Source organism: Chelonoidis abingdonii, chromosome 9, assembly GCF_003597395.2.
Source record: "Chelonoidis abingdonii isolate Lonesome George chromosome 9, CheloAbing_2.0, whole genome shotgun sequence".
Lineage (NCBI taxonomy): Eukaryota > Metazoa > Chordata > Testudines > Testudinidae > Chelonoidis > Chelonoidis abingdonii.
In genome coordinates, this window is record NC_133777.1 from 84629117 (window position 1) to 84646263 (window position 17147).

Sequence of the window (17147 nt, forward strand, 5' to 3'; positions counted from 1 at the left end):
TTGCCGCATACTGGTAGAGGAGGGTTGTGAGTGGCAGCGTGCACCTTACACTGGAGGGGGTGGCCAGAGTGTGTGAGGGGCCCATACTCTGGCACTGTGAGGAGGCAGTGGGTTCAGATACTACTGTTATGAGTATGGGATAAATAAGGGGTTCTCAAACTGGGGTCAGGACCCCTCAGGGGGTCACGAGGTTATTACATGGGGGGGTCATGAACTGTCAGCCTCCAACACAAACCCTGCTTTGTCTTCAGCATTTGTAATGGTGTTAAATATATAAAAAAGTGTTTTTAATGTATAAGGGGGTTACACTCACAGGCTTGCTATGTGAAAGGGGTTACCAGTGCAAAAGTCTGAGAACCCCTGGGATAAATACATGGACAGGCATATTAGAGAGACAAGGTGGGTGAGCTAATATCTTTTATTGGACCTATTTCTGAGGGTGAAAGAGAGAAACTTTCAAGCTTACACAGAGCTCTTCTGTGGGTACGTCTATACTACGTGCTGGATTGGCAGGTAGTGTTTGATGGATCAAGGATTGATTTATCGCATTTCGTCTGAATGCGATAAATCGATCCGCTAACCAACGCCGGTACTCCACCTTGGCAGGAGGAGTAAGTGGAGTGGACGTGGGAGCCGCGGCAGTCGACTCATCTCTGTGAGGACGGCCAGGTAAGTCGAACTAAGATACTTCGACATAGCTGAAGTTGCATATCTTAGTTCGAGCCCCCTCGCTAGTCTAACCCAGGTCTTTGGATCTGGTCAGCTAGGCCTGAAGAAGAGCTCTGTGTAAGCCTGAAAGCTTCTCTCTCACTTGGTCCAATAAAAGATATTGCCTCAGCCACTTTGTTTCTGTAATATCCTGGGACCTACATGGCTATAGCAACACTGCATAGAGAGCCTTTTCCCCAGTTGTTCCCATAGGTGAAATGCAGTTGGCAGTGCTAGTACTGACAGGCAGAGTCAGAGCAGGAGTCTGGCCTACTGCTGACAGCAGCAGTAAGCAACACAGTAAGATGGAATTCTTGTTTCTGGAGCTGCAGCAGCTATGACAAATGAGACTTTAGTGATAGAGAGGAGGATGCTGAGGAAACTGGATATTGAGGTGGGCAGATTGAGAAGATTGTTTGCAGATCTTATCTTTGCTAGGAAAAAAGTTTTGAGTTAACTAACAAGGTAATATCCTAGTGAAGACAAGGCTGTTTGTAGTTTTCACTTTATTTAGCAGGTCAAGTTAAATACTGGGCTCCCCCATTTTTTTGGCCGTGTTTTCACTGCCAGAAAAAAGCGTTAGTTATCACACTACAAACACACACTGAGTTAGCTATGTTGCTGTAAAATCCTGGTGGAGGCTCTGTAGTATTTATCTCCATGTAGCTAGGGCAGATCAACCCAAGCTGGGGGCATAGAGCTGACCTTGCATTGCTATGTCAAGGCAAACACTACTTGTGCCTTGTCTTCACTAGGATTTTACAGCAAGATAACTAATATGCTAGTTGTCTTCCTTTCTAAAAAAAAACAACAAAACTTTTGGCCGTGAAAACATAGCATTTAACTCAACCTGCTAACTAGGGTGAAAACTATAAACTTCCATGTCTTCATTAGGATTTTACCTTGAGTTAGTTGAGTAAAGAATACACATTTTTCCCCTAGTGAAGACAGAGCTTAAAGGATAAGAGGGGGCTGTGTGTTCTGGGGGCGCGGAGGTTGAGGACAGTTTATGGGAAAAGAAGGACATTGTAGGGTACTGAGACTATAAAGAGAAACAACTTTTTGTTGATATGCCGTAGTGAAGACAGTATGTGGAGGGATAGCTCAGTGGTTTGAGCATTGGCCTGTGAAACTGAGGGTTGTGAGTTCAGCCCTTTAGGGGGCCACTTAGGGATCTGGAGCAAAAATCAGTACTTGGTCCTGCTAGTGAAGGCAGGGGGCTGGACACAATGACCTTTCAAGGTCCCTTCCAGTTCTAGGAGATAGATATATCTCCAGGTTTTTTTTTTTGTTATTTTTTTAGGAGGGGTTACATTTTTTACCATTGACTCTGGGTAGACAATTTGTTTAGTATGGCTGGGGTTAGTGTTTTGCTGTTTCTGGGAGGAAGTAACTGTTTATAGGAGGTGTTGTTTAGGTTACCGGCAGTGTTTGGTCAGCAGCCCCTATTCCCACTGAAATTAGAAAAGAGCATGGAGTTTATTGGCTTGATCAAGTTGAGGAGACAAAGGAAGGAGAATGTTCAGTTCAGGGGCTACTATCAGAGTATACAGTTGGTGGTTGGGGCCTACTCTGCTTGTGGCAGCACTGCATGTTTCTGTGTATGGTTCCAGTGCAGCAAAAACCCTGTGTATACCATGTACATTGGTGCGTTTAAGCTGTGAAAGGCCTTGGAACCTTCCTGGGAGGGATGTGCAGCACAGCCAAGACATCACCCATGTTGACAGATTTTGGTATAACTCCTGCTCTTCCCACCTGCACGTGTGGTGAGGGTGTGTGAGAGGCTGTAGAGTTCATTGCTGTACTTGTTTTCTGGAGTCCCTAAAACTTAACAAGTTACTGACCAGTGTGCCAGTGACCTGTGATCACAGTAGTCTGCTAGTCTAGTGAGTGTATGATTTGTATTATTGTAGCACCTAAGATCCCTAGTCATGGACCAAGACTCTTGTACTAACAGTGAGAGTAAGAACTCCAGAGTTCTACTCCTGATTTTGCCCACTGACTTGAGCTGTGTACAATTTGGGAACTTAACCTTTTTGAGCTGTAAAATAGGTATGATGCTCGCCTAACTTGGTTTGTTTTGGGGCTTAAGCCTTTGTTTTAAGGTAGCTTTGGCTCCTCAGACAAAAGATTTTATAGATGCGGAAAGTATTCTAGAGATGCTGCATTTTACAAAGAACCAAGACACTGCAAACATTTGTTTCTGTATTAGTTAAGAGAGTAAAAAGAAATGTACAGTAAAAACCAGTGTGTGAAGAAGTTAGTGAAAACTGCAACAAATGTTTGTTTCCTTAAGAGGTTACTTACGCTTTACTGCCAAGCTTCATTAAGATAAATTTTTACCTTGACTCTCAGATTCTCAAACTAATATGTTTATGAAGGTAAAGAATCTTTTCAATGTACTGCAGAAATTGGAATGTTTCTGCAAAATGAGATTTGACTGCAATCTGTAATTTAGCAATAAGCTGTGGAAGAAAAAATTGCAGGAATTTTGTTTTCTATTCTCTATTCCACTTGGATCTATTTTTTTTCATATTTTAAACCTGTGTATTGTAGAGGCACAAGATGAGTAATTTAAAATATTTGTTGACTTATTAAATTGAACTGTTTTGCTGCTGTAAAGCCAAGTCTTATTAAAAAAAAAAAAACAAAAAACATTGCACCAAATGACTTGAAAACTCTTTAATAGAAGACATTGCAAAAATCAGTTCTGTCCTAATTTGTCCAATAACTGGTTAGTTTTACACATAATGGAAATATTGTAACTTCTTTGCATATTCAAAACTTGTAGGTTTACTCTTGTGTACATTACAGTAAGTGAAAAGTATGTCCAGTCACTCTAGTTAAATGCAGAAGTTGGATATATTTTGTATTATCAGCAGTGAAAAAGTTGGCATGGACTCTTACATTTAAAGCTTAATTATGGGAGTTTGATAATCCACTACAATTAATGAGAAGGCCTAGACCAGTGGCTCTCAACCTTTCCAAACTACTGTACCCCTTTCAGGAAGCTGATTTCTCTTGCATACCCCAAGTTTCACCTCACTACAAAACTACTTGCTTACAATCTCAGACATAAAAATACAAAAGCTTCACAGTACACTATTACTTAAGAATTGCTTACTTTCTCATTTTTACCATATAATTATAAAATAAATCAACTGGAATAGAAATATAGTACTTACACTTCAGTATATAGTATATAGAGCAGTATAAACAAGGCATTGCATGAAATTTTTATTTGCATTGACTTTGTTTGTGCTTTTTAGTAGACGATTGTAAAAGTAGGCAAATATCTAGATGAGTTGATACACCCCATGGAAGATCTCTGCGTACCCCCAGGGTATGTGTGTACTCCTGGTTGAGAACCACTGATCTAATTTTGGCTAAGAGTTCTGTGGCACCTTATAGACTAACAAATGTATTGGAGCATGAGCTTTCATGGGTGAATGCCCACTTCGTCGGATACATGTAGTCTATAACGTGCCACAGAACTCTTTGCCACTTTTACAGATCCAGACAAACACAGCTACCCCTCTGATACTTGATCTAATTTTGTTCTTTACTATAGTTTCAACCAATTTGCCTGGCATTGAAGTTAGACTTACTAGCCTGTAATTGCCAGGATCGCCTCTGGAGCCTTTTTAAAAAATAGGCCTTATGTTAGTTATCCTCTGGTCATCTGGTACAGAGGCTGATTTAAGCGATATGTTATATACCACAGTTAGCAGTTCTGCAGTTTCCTATTTGTACCCTTCAGAAGTCTTGAGTGAATACTATCTGGTCCTGGTGACTTATTACTGTTTAATTTATCAATCTAGAATGGCTCAGGTGTGGGGATTTCCTTCATGTCCTCTGCTGTGAAGACTGATGCAGAGAATTCTTTTAGCTTCTCCAATGGTCTTGTCTTCCATGAGCGCTCCTTGAGCACCTCAATCGTCTAGTGGCCCCACTGCCTGTTTGGCAGACTTCCTGCCTGTTATGTATTTACATTTTTTTGCTTTTAGTTTTTGTGTGTTTAGCTAGTAGCTCTTCTCATTCTTTCTTCGCTTGCCTCATTATACTTGACTTGCCAGAGTTTATGCTCCTTTCTATTTTTCATAGTAAGATTTGACTTCCAATTTTTAAAGGATGCCTTTTTGCCTCTAAACCATCTCTTTTACTTTGCTGTTTAGCTATGGTGGCATTTTTGGGTCCTCTTCCTAATTTTTTTTTTTTTAATTTGGGGTGTACATTTAGTTTGAGCCTCTGTTATGGTGTTTTTAGTTGTCCCCATGTAGTTTGCAGGCACTTCACTCTTGTGACTGTTCCTTTTAATTTCTATTTAACTAACTTTCTCATTTTTGCATAGTTCCCCTTTCTGGAGATAAATGCTGCTGTGGTGGGTTTCTTTGGCATTTTTTTCCCTACAAAGATGTTAAATTTAGTTACATGATGGTTGCTGTTACCAAGTGGTCCAAGAGGTAAATATAGCTGAACCAAATCCTGTGTTCCATTAGTACTAAATCAAGAATTCCCTCTTCCCTTCTGGGTTCCAGGACAAGCTGTTCCAAGAAGCAGTCGTTTATGGTGTCTAGAAATTTTATCTTTACATCTGCTCTTGAGGAGACACATACCCACTCAATATGAGGATAACTGAAATTCCCCATTATTGTTGTATTTTCTGCCTTTGTAGCCTCTCTGATTTCCCTGAGCATCTAACAATTACCATCACCATCCTGGTCACATGATTGGTAGTATATTGCTGAAGCTATACTCTTACTGTTCAAGCATGGAATTTCTATTCATAGAGATTCTGCACAGTTTGATTCATTTATGTTTACTTTATTTGACTGCTTTCTTTCACATATACACCTCTATCCCAATATAACGTGGTCGTGGGGAGCCAAAAATCCCTACTGCGTTATAGGTTAAATGCTGTTATATCAGGGTAGCGGTGGCAGGGCTGCAGCGGTGATTTAAAGAGCCTGGGGCTCCAGCCGCTGCGGGGAGCCTGGGCCCTTTAAATTGCTGGCGAGCCCCACTGCCGCAACCCTGGGGTAGCCGCGGCAGGGCTCCGGAGATGATTTAAAGAGCTCTGGGCTCCGGCCACTGCGGGGAGCTCGGGCCCTTTAAATAACCAGCCAAGCCCTGTAGCCGCAGCCCCGGGTTAGCAGTAGCAGGGCTCCGACAGTGTTTTAAAGGGTGCGGGGCTCCCCGCAGCAGCTGGAGCCTTGGACCCTTTAAAGCGCTGCCTGAGCCCCGCTGCCGCAGCCCCGGGCTAGCAGCGGCAGGGCTCCAGCAGTGATTTAAAGGGCCTGGGGCTCCCTGCAGCAGCTGGAGCCCCAGATCCTTTAAAACGCTGGTTGAGTCCTGCTGCCACAGCCCCGGGTAGCAGCAGCAGGGCTCTAGCGGTGATTTAAAAGGCCCGGGGCTCCCCACAGCAGCCAGAGCCCCGGACCCTTTAAAGTGCCGCCGGAGGGCCGCTGCTACCACGCTATATGCAAACCCATGTTACATCAGGTCACATTATAGTGGGATAGAGGTGTAGTATCACTCCCCCAATAGTGCGACCTACTCTGTCATTTCTATATACCAGGGACCAGCAACCTTTGGCATGCGGCTCATCAGGGAAAGCCCCTGGCGGGCTGGGTCGGTTTGTTTACCTGGAGAGTCTGCAGGTTCGGCCAATTGCGGCTTCCGCTGGCCATGGTTCACCGTCCCAGCCCAATGGGGGCTGCGGGAAGCAGCGTGGGCTGAGGGATGTACTGGCCGCTGCTCCCACAGCCTCCATTGGCCTGGGACAGCGAACTGCGGCCAGTGGGAGCCGCAATTGGCCAAACCTAGGGACATGGCAGGTAAACAAACTGGCCCGGCCCTCCAGGGGATTTCCCGGATGGGCCACATGCAAAAGGTTGCCAATCCCTGCTATATACTTTGTATCCTGGTGTTACCATGTACCATTCATTATTCTCATTCACCAAGTTTCCACAATACCTGTTACAGCAATAACCTCATTTAATGCCATGCACTCTAGTTCACCCATCCTAATATTTAGACAGTGTTCAGAATAATCATTTCAAGTCACTTTCTACAGATACTTCATTTGTTTCACTAAATCAATTAGTTATAAATGCAAAACATGTTTTTAAAAACGTATTGGTTCTTATGTACCCAGCACACTCAAGATAATTTTATTTAACTAATAAAAAAATGCTGTTTTGTGCATTTTAATTTTAATTCCGGTTTCTGTCCAAATAGAGCTTGACATAAATCATGAGTAAAAAATTAATTACCATATAGTAAATAAGAAACATATCATTCACCATTTACTAACATTAACAAATGTAAACATTAAGAATCTGAATAAATACTATGTAATTGTTTAAATAAATGTGTATAAGATGTAGTGTTTGCTACTGGTAGCAAAAAAGCAGCTAATTTGGTGTAAAAGTTATATTTAATTGCAAATCAAAATGTTTTAAAGGTTACCAACCAATGAGACTGAACCTTCCTTCAGGAAAAAAAAACAAATATAATGCAAAACAAGATTAAAATCAATTATTTAAATCAGGGTTTCTTATCTGATGATTTAAATCAGATTAAAATTGGTGATTTAAATTGCTTTGATTTAAATTATTCCACCTTACTGCAGACAAAATCTATATTATACTTTGTAAGTGTCTCAGATGAGTCTGTTGAATAAGGAAATCAGATGATAAAAAAATAAATCTGATTCTGGATGTCCCTAACAACCGAAGACATCCAGAAAGCAATTTTGTTTTTTGGCACAACAGTATTTTTATCTGTACAGTTATTACATCGTCTCTCAGTAGCCACTATGGTACATTAATTTTGGGAAACTTCTAGACTAGAAAAAAAAATGAGAGTTGCTTTACGGGAGTTTGTCAATCCCAAACTTTCCCAATTGACATCAGGACAATTTCCAGCATGATGTCTCTGTGCAAAGACAATTTGTTCTATTCAACGCTTTTGTGATCCAGTGGATTGATACAGACCACATTAGCTGCTGAAACAAGAAGAGATAAAAAATAAATTCTGAAGAAAACATCCAAATGTGTATGGATATACTGCACACATGGATTTGTAGTGTCTGTTCTTTTAAAGGATGAGTATAGTTTTTGGGTGGAAGTCTTTACGTGGTGGGTTGTCTTGCTAAGTGATTTTATTCTGTTTTAAAATAAACTATGGTTAGGAAAGTGATTTTGTAATAGTTGGTCCCTTTTACTATATGTAGCGTCTCACTATATTTTAGTCATTCACTTTGTGACAGAAATCAGCTTACTACTGTCAACTGCAAAGAGCATGTTGTATTCTGTTCTCTTCCAAATTAGTAGGTTTGCCGGTTACATTACAATTCCACAATCTGTATTGTGGATATATGAAGAAAGAATGCAGTTAGGGTTTTAGGATCCCAAATTGAGCTTGAGGTACAGAATAAATTTAGTAAGGAATTCTTCCCGTTGATTGAAAAATCAAGGATAGATGAGGAGTGCGACAAAAATGCCTTGGGGTTACACCTTTACAAATTTTTCCAGGTCTATGTTTTAAATGCAGAATTATTCAGATAGGTCAAGAGATCTGATTAATAACTACTAGCTGTATTGTTGATTCAGTTGTGAGTTGGAACTAATTATGCTAATTAAGCAGTAATGAGAAAGTTTGCATGATGCGATATGCTTTAGGTATTAAAGACATGAGATTTAAGAAAGCCATCCAAGAAGTGGTTCTATTATAGCATAACATATGCCCTGCCATGCCTAACTACAATTGCAAAATTGGAGTAGATTCATATTCAAAATATTACTAGGATTTCATAGACACTACCCATAAATACTATTTTCCCTCACAGAATTTACTAACATCATTATTGTTCAACAATAATTACTATCCAGTTACCGTGACATGCTCTTGAACAATTAGTCACCTTTTAGATTTGTCTTTGGACAATTATTTATTTAAACCATACCCCAAAAAGTACAAGAAGGTAAAAATGCAGAACTTGCAAAGGAAGAAGAATATTATTGTTAATGTTATAATTGGATGTTAATGGCACTAGCACTTAAATGTTTAATCATCCCCTAAAGCAAAAAATGGCTTCGTGTACTATGTGAAATTTTCAAAAAGCACCAGTCACCGTAGCATCTGCAGTGTCATAAACAGACGTTAATATTGCTAGACAAATTAAGATTTCCATACTTTAAAAGGTTTTTGTTTTTAAAAGCAGCTTTAACTTTTTTTAGGTTTTCAGTTTAGTAGGAGACAATTACATTGAGAAAGTGCCAGAAAAGGGGGCAAATAAATAAATATACTACTTTGATTTCTAACTTGCAGAGCTGAAATCCTTAGTATGTACCTCTGCTTCCATTTTCTTTTCTGGAAGGAAAAATAAATGAAAAGAGGGATTGAGGAGGAATATAGAAGCAAAGACCTGACTCAAAATTCATAGCAATACCAAGAAAAGGTAACTTTTAATTCAAACTGTAGCATTTTCCCCCAACCTTTCAGATGTTAAAAATGTTCTTCCCTTCTCAAAGTATGTGAAGCCAAACAAGATACAGTGAGGCTGCTTAGGCTGTGGTGGCCTTGGTATGTTAATATGAGATGCTCAGATAGAGCTACGGACATGATGTAAAAGAGTGGCTTTCAAGAGAACCACTGATGTAAGAAAATAGAGAGTTCATAGTAGTATGTCTCTTTCATTGAATCTGAACAGTGCAGTGTCTGCTTCCTCAAGTGCCAGGGTAAGATAAATTAAAACTGGTTGAGAAAATTGAAGAAAGTTGTTGCTGGATGGTTGGGAGAAGCATTTGTAAAAACTCTTCCCCTGATTACTGACATGATTTTGCCTTTGTCTGTGAGGTGCACTGTTTGGGTACTCCCACATCACCAGTTTCTCCTAGACTCTTGAAAGACTGGAATAGCCAGTTCATTTCTTTCATCAATAGTTATTATTTCTATTATGATAGGACTCAAAAGCCCCAACTTGGTCAAGTCCCATTGTACTAGGTACTGCACAGATGGCAACACTAGTCCCTGCCCCAGAAAGCTTATGGTGTAAATTGGGCAAAACAGAACAGTTGAGTACAGAAGAAGTGGAGAGGGAGAGACAGGGGTAACAGTGATGACACAAGGTGATGTATATACTGTATATTAGTTAAGTATATAACATGGAAGCATAATTTTTTTAGTACAGTAAATGAATGCATTGTTAACAAAATCACTATCAAGCCACTTGTCTGGCTATTATCATTAGGCAGTTTCCAATGGGCTTTGTCTCAGTAAACCATTCCTTTATAGTACTGGCCACCTCAAATAAGATCTGGTTCACCATGGACATTGATCAAGGAAAATCATGGATGCAGTAAATCTCTAGATTCCACAGTGCAATGTCTTCCTGCAGTTCTGTGAGTTTTTACATTGATGAAGCATACAGACTAACAGTGCCAATAGGATAAATGTCAGAAATACTATACAGATTAATTACCACACATACTAAAGCCATATCTTAGTATTTATACCTACATTCCTCACTGTGGCGTCAAAGTGCCTAAAATTACACACCAACATTAAAGTGCAGTAAATAACTTTACATTCTGAATGAAGTGAAGGATAACATCACTAACAAATTAACGTTTGGCGGAAAGTTCAGAATGGGAGTCCTATTTAATTTGTGTAGCCTTATATTATGAGTGTATGAAATAAGAGCGGGGAGAGGTAGCTCAGTGGCTTGAGTATTGGCCTGCTAAACCCAGCGTTGTGGGGCCATTTAGGGATCTCGGGCAAAAATCATGAGATTTTTAATAAATAAAGTTGGGATTATTTTGAATTGTCTTTTTGAAGCCATTAAATTCCCATTTTTAAGTTTTTTTTACAACTAGACAGACTAGAAACTTGTTTTTAATGAAAGCAGAGGGTCTCATATAATACAAATCCAGGAACAGAGGGCTTTAAGAAAAACATTAAATATAACCAGACCTGCAGTTTTGGCAACCCTGCTTTTGTCACTTCCACAAAGTTAATACAATTAGCTCCATGTGAAGCTATGCTTGCAGGTAAATTGGAAATTAAAGCTGTTGTAAAATGCAGTGATCTAAACCTATAATGATGCTCCAGAGGTTGCAGTTTTCCTATTCATGTCTCAGTGATATTCAAAGTGTTCATATTGATGTTTACATCCTTGCATGGTTGGGTGCTTGCTACCAAAGGGGTAACTTCTGCTATGTATTAACACAACTATTGAGATGCACTTCACCCACAGGCTCTACCTTTGAATTTCTGGGTGCAGCAGAGGGGGCTTTTTCAGCATACAGCTCTTGTGGCTGGAACCCAAGTAACTTCTCTCATTGTGTGGACAGAGCCCAAATTTGTTGAGGTTCAGGGAATGGGGTAAAACTCCTCTGGTTACTCAGGCTTTTGTCTTAGGGTAGTGGTAGGTTATATTTTTTATTTATTTATAGCAGGTGGAGGCAGAGGTTTAGTTAGTTTGATATATTCATTTACACAGATGCATCTAGTGTCAATAAGAAGCATATTTAAAATATAGGCTAGGGAAAAAACAACTTGGCAATTTCATGTTATTTTCCTTTAGTGGCTCTACTGAGTATGTGTCAAAAGAAAAGTAGTAGTATTCACAAGCCTTATTGAAAAAAGTTAGGAACTCACATTTTTGAACTGAAAAACAGTAAACGATTGCACTACTTCACACTGTGTCCCTTTTATCTCCCGAGAGGGAAGCTATGGAATTAAAGTCTATGGCAAATTACTTACTGGAAAGCACAAATACATACTCAATTCTCACCTCAATGCTTTTTACCTAATTTAAGGAGCTGTGTTTAAAACTCAAATACATTTTCAGTTAAAATTATTTCTAGAATGTTTTAGACAACCAATATGTAAAATATTGTGAGCACTAGTGTTACAGTTGGCATACACTCTAGAGTAGACCAGGTGGGCATTTTTACCATGCTTACATTTTCCTACTGTAGACAAGGCCAAGCAGTTAGTGATACAAGCTTCAGAGAAAGAATATAGTATATAGTGTAAGAGAAACTAATTTGAATTTATGTAAAGCTCTGAAAAAGGATGACCAGTTGGTCCTAGTAGCTGCTTTCTAGAGAGAGTACTTTGTTGAGGGCATTAAAACAAGAATTTGATGAGCTGAATACCCTTCTAGGCATGTGAGTATATGACATGCACACAGATCAGGACTAGCTTGACTGTTTTCATTTTCTTATTTCCATCAATGTATAGAAAAAACACAGGTGATGTCCTTTAAAGGTGCTTTGTTTTACTTTATCTTTTAAAACTAATTTACAGACTGTGAGAACCAATTTAATTTTGCAGTCTAGGTGGTGTTTTTAGGCAAGCAGGTGTTCAAGTAGCAGGATCTCTGAAATCTGTCAACATTTTGTATGCTGCCATTTCCATGGAAACTGATACTGACTTAGCAAGAATGGTTTGGGTATTTCTAAACTACACTTTTTTTTTTTTTAAACTGGATAACTTAAAGTCACTTGTGTTTTTTGTTTACCACGTGTCAGTTTTAACGACAGCCGGGGACAGAACTCAGCTAAATTTCAAAGGCATTGTTCTCTAGCTGCTCCTAGAAAAGCGGTCAGTTCAAATGGTTCTGCAATAGCAAAATCCTGTGATTAAATCAATGTTTTAAAAAATATTGAGCCACTTACTTACTTAAAAAAAAAATTTAAAAAAACCCTTGCACCAGACTCATCCTTTCATCTAGTTGAAGGAAGATAAGATCTCACAATGCACTCACATCTCACTCCCCATAAAAGTCTGACTAAATATTTTTACCTATTGAAATGAGTAAGAACTACAAGTGTTGTTCAGTCATTTGGCAAATTTACAAAATTAATCTTCCAGTAGTAAGTTAGGGAGCCCTCCACCTTTAAAAATTCTTGAGAGTTTGAACTTTATCTTAGTACCATTAAAACAGTGGTTCTCAGCTAGAGGGCCAGGGCTAGGGCCCCCAAGCAGGTCACAGGGGTCCACCAAGCAGGGTCAGCATTAGGCTCACTTGGTGCCCAGGGCAGAAAGCCAAAAAGTCCCACTGCACAAGGCTGAAGCCAAAGCCTGAGCAACTTAACTTTGCGGTGCTCCCTGTGGTGGTGTGCCCTAGCCAATTGCCCAGCTCTCTACACACTAATGCCGGCCCTAGCTTTTATATTCAGAAAAACAGTTGTGGCACAGCTGAGTCATGGAATTTTCACAGCATGTTGTGGGGGTGTCAGGAGGAAAAAAGTCAAGAACCTCTCATCTAAAAAACAGATGAATCATATACCTGCACTATTATCTTCTCATAGTGGAGTGAGTGGGTTGAAGATTCTATGATTAGAAGTGAATCTCCTTTATGAATAGCCCTTTTATAGGCAAGCACGTTACTTATAGAACTCATTGGTGCCATAATATAATTAGCTTAAGCATTAGGATTGAACTAGCTATGCTTATAGCTACTCATGATATTGGGCAACGTATAAATTCTATATTTAGGATGGGCCTGAGCACACAGAATCAGATAACTGAAAGGGGCCTCGAGAGGTAATCTAGTCCAGTCCCCTGCACTCATGGCGGGACTATTATCTAGACCATCTCTGACAGGTGTTTGTCCAACCTGCTCTTAAAAATCCCTAATGATGGAGATTCCACTACCTCCCAAGGCCATTTATTCCAGTGCTTAACCACTCTGACAGGAAGTTTTTCCTAATGTCCAGCCTAAACCATCTTAGCTGCAATTTAAGCCCCTTGCTTCTTGTCCTAGCCTCACAGATTAAAAAGAACCATTTTTCTCCCTCCTTGTAACAACCTTTTATGTATTTAAACTGTGGTCATGTCCCCTCTGTCTTCTCTTCTCCAGCCTAAACAAATCAAATTTTTTCAGTCTTCCCTCAACAGTCATGTTTTCTATACCTTTAATAATTTTTGTTGCTCTTCTCTGGAAGTATGACTCTGCAAGTCACTGGAGAATGAAGGTGCCTCTAATAAAACAGCTTTAGTTTTGTTCTCTCGGTTTTCTAGTTTAAGTAGTGGCTGGAGTGATGTCATTTTGGGCAGGAACAGATCATATATCCTCTAAGGAAAAACCTGACAGTTTCTCAAAACAATGCAGGTTTTTTTTCACTGAAGTGGGATTTGTTTGACACTATAATTCACATTAGAAATAAAAGCCATTAAATGTTGACTCACTAAAGAATGAAGAGTAAAGCGCTCAGTGACCTAAACTAGGTTCCAAAAATTGATACCCTGTGACCACCAAAAGATATTTCTCTGTTTTAAATATTTTCCAAAACTATGGAGAAAATGAGATTCCTACCTCTGTACTCACGTTGCTATAAAACTACTAAGTCTTCAAAACAGAAAAGGGATAGGCAGCCCTTGTCAATCTATGTCCCCACAGTAGTCAAATATAGATGGAAACTTCCTCACAGCACCCCCACTCCTCTGCAAAAAGCCCTCGAAGTGGAATTTTCTCAAGAGATCCAGACACCAATATCAGCATGTTTTTTCTGGACTCCTACTTCCAAGAGGCAGGATTAGACTGACATTTGTCATCTTCATTCTATAGCCTCAATTAACTTTGAAATAAACTATATAAGCCATACCTATCATTTTTGTCTTTGAAATCTAAATTTAATTCTTAATACAGGGCCTTATTTCAAAGAAAAGTGAGTTACTCATAATGAGTTAATAGGTTATCCCTTCCAACAGTAGCAACATGAAACTTCCTCTGTTTTCCTATCTAAAACAGCATTAACAAGTGTGGACATTTACAGTTTCTTCTGCCTGTCTACATGATCTAAATTATTGACCTCTATACATACCTAGGAATCTGAGTGTTAGGACAGGGTAATGCACATTTTGGCTACAGCAGACTGCCACTGTCATCTGAATGGTTTGGCCAATGCTGAATCTGTCTGAAGATCACAAAAATGAAGACACTATGAAATAAGCAGTGACTGTCCCTTTGTTTTTGTTTATTTTTCACAGGAATGTATTGTTTATTACATCAAAAATAGCTGAAAAGCAGTGGAAAAATTAGGAATTTTTCTCAGTAAATATCAGGGTTTATTTTAGTGGACAGAAAAACAGATTTTCATTTTCTTCCCATTTTCGTGCATCAAATCTTTAAACCATTATCTGCTAACAGCTTGAAGTGTGTACATGGGGGGCCTGAGATTAATCAGTATGTTTAGATGCACACACACTTCAGAGTTTGAGTGCTTGTTTGTTCAATGCATGTATCTTCTGGACCAATACATAGTTTTACTTCAACAGGCAGCTTTGCATATACACACAGACTAATGTAGTATCACAATAAATATCTCATGCAATGTATTGTATTTTCCTAATAAGTTATTTTTTATATATTAAAATGACACAAAATAGTGAAAATTCAAGAACAAATACTTCTTGTAAAATCTAGAAATTTTTCTGTAAAAATCAGTTTAAACTGAAAACAAAAGGGGCTTAATTATAATTCATAGCAATAACAGTATTAGATGGCGAGTACACCAACCATCCAGTATGGATTGTATCCACTTTAGTGATTTTACTAGGGTCTAAAAATGGCAGATAGCATAATTTCCTCCCTTTTATAACAAATGTTGCCAGGCGAGAGCAGCCACAGATGATGTAAAATATTGAGACCTATTCCAAATCAAGATGGTGCCAGTGCATGGCAGAATTACACAGCTGATTTTGGTGCAAAACATTTTTTTAAATGAGACAAGATGGGTGAAATCTTTTATAGGACAAAGGAATGCCTTTTTAAAAAGTAGACAATCCCTTATTGTTTCACAAATAAATATTCAAAAGGGGCAGAGTCCCAAATGTAGTAAGAAAGTTAGGATTATGGAGTTCCTGATGCAATGTTGTAACGGAGAGAGACCAATCACAAACCACAGAAACCTGATGTAGATAGGACTGAACAGTTAAATCTGAAAAATAAACATTTGAGTTACATAGTGACAGATATGTAAGTATACTTAGTATATGCAGTGTGGTCCAGTTGGTGTTTCAGTAAAGAAGAAAAGAATATCAGTAAAGTTACTCTAAGCCAGTGGCTCTCAACCTATTTAACCATTGTGGGCCACATTCAGTACTACCTGTGTGGCCCTGAGGATGTCACATGGGCTGCAGCTGTGCTGATTGGGCCAGAGATTGAGAACCACTGCTCTAAGATGACAGACTGCTATAATACACCTATCTAGGTTCAGAACATTTAAAATTAGTGTGATAATGATCAGTTTATTTACCACCTGTAATAAATGGAGGGGGGGGGGGGCGCAGCTCCCTTTTACAGACACCCAGCTAGCTATAAAGTCCCTTTTCGTGGCTGTTCTCTGCTTGCTTTACTTGTAAAGGGTTAAAAAAATCTCCCTGGCTAGGTAAAAGAAAGGGAGTGGGCACATGACCATAAGAGCCAATGAGAGGGCTAGAACTTTTTAAAATTGAGGGGAAAAAAAAACAAAAAAAAAACAACTTCCCTTTGTCTGTTGTTCTCCAGAGAGGGGACAGAGCAGGACAGGGCTGGAGCTATGCTATAAAAAGCTTTAAAACTAGGTATGAAAAAGCATCAAATCATACCTCAACCCTAGTGATCTGAAACCCCAAATATGTAAGTAATCAGGGAATGTCTAGGGAGACATGATTAGGGTTATTTCTTATTGGCTTGTGGACTCCTCTGTGCTAACACCAGATGCTTTTGTTTTGCTTGTAACCTTTAAGCTGAACCTCAAGAGAGCTATCTTGAAGTTTTTTGTAATGGTTTCTTTTAAGATCTAGTGAAAAGTGTAAATTCCAAATGCATTTACTTTCTTTTGGGGTTTAATAAAGTTTACTATTTTTAAGAACAGGATTGGATGTGTGTGTCCAAGAGGTTGGTGCATATGTTAATTAGCTGGTAGCACACAGGAAGGAATTCCCAAGTGTTCCTTCCTGGGTTTTCAAAAGGGGTTGGGTTTTTTTGCACTTGGGTGGTGGCAGCATCTACCCATCCAAGGTCAGAGAGAAGCTGTGACCTTGGGAATTTAATACCAGCCCAAAGTGGCCAGTATTAATTTTTAAAAGACTTGTGGGCTCCCACCTTCTGCACTTGAAGTGAGAGTGGGGAATAAGCCTTCACACCACCTAAATTACTGTTTCCACAGGATGTTAAATATTTACTGTCCACATTTCATTCTGATATTTGGTATTAAGGGAAAATTATAACTTTCCTAAACCAACCTAGAAGGGGAGGTAGGTTCTGCAGTGGACTAGTCTTTCTGCATATGAAAATCTAGATTAATAACCCGTATTTAGAATCACAAGTGAAAGCATATCTTGAGGTGTATGGTCTCATCCAAAATAACTATGCTGGTTGGCATATAAACAGCACCTTTCACAGCATTTGCTCATGCATGGCTAGTATTCAGCAATCC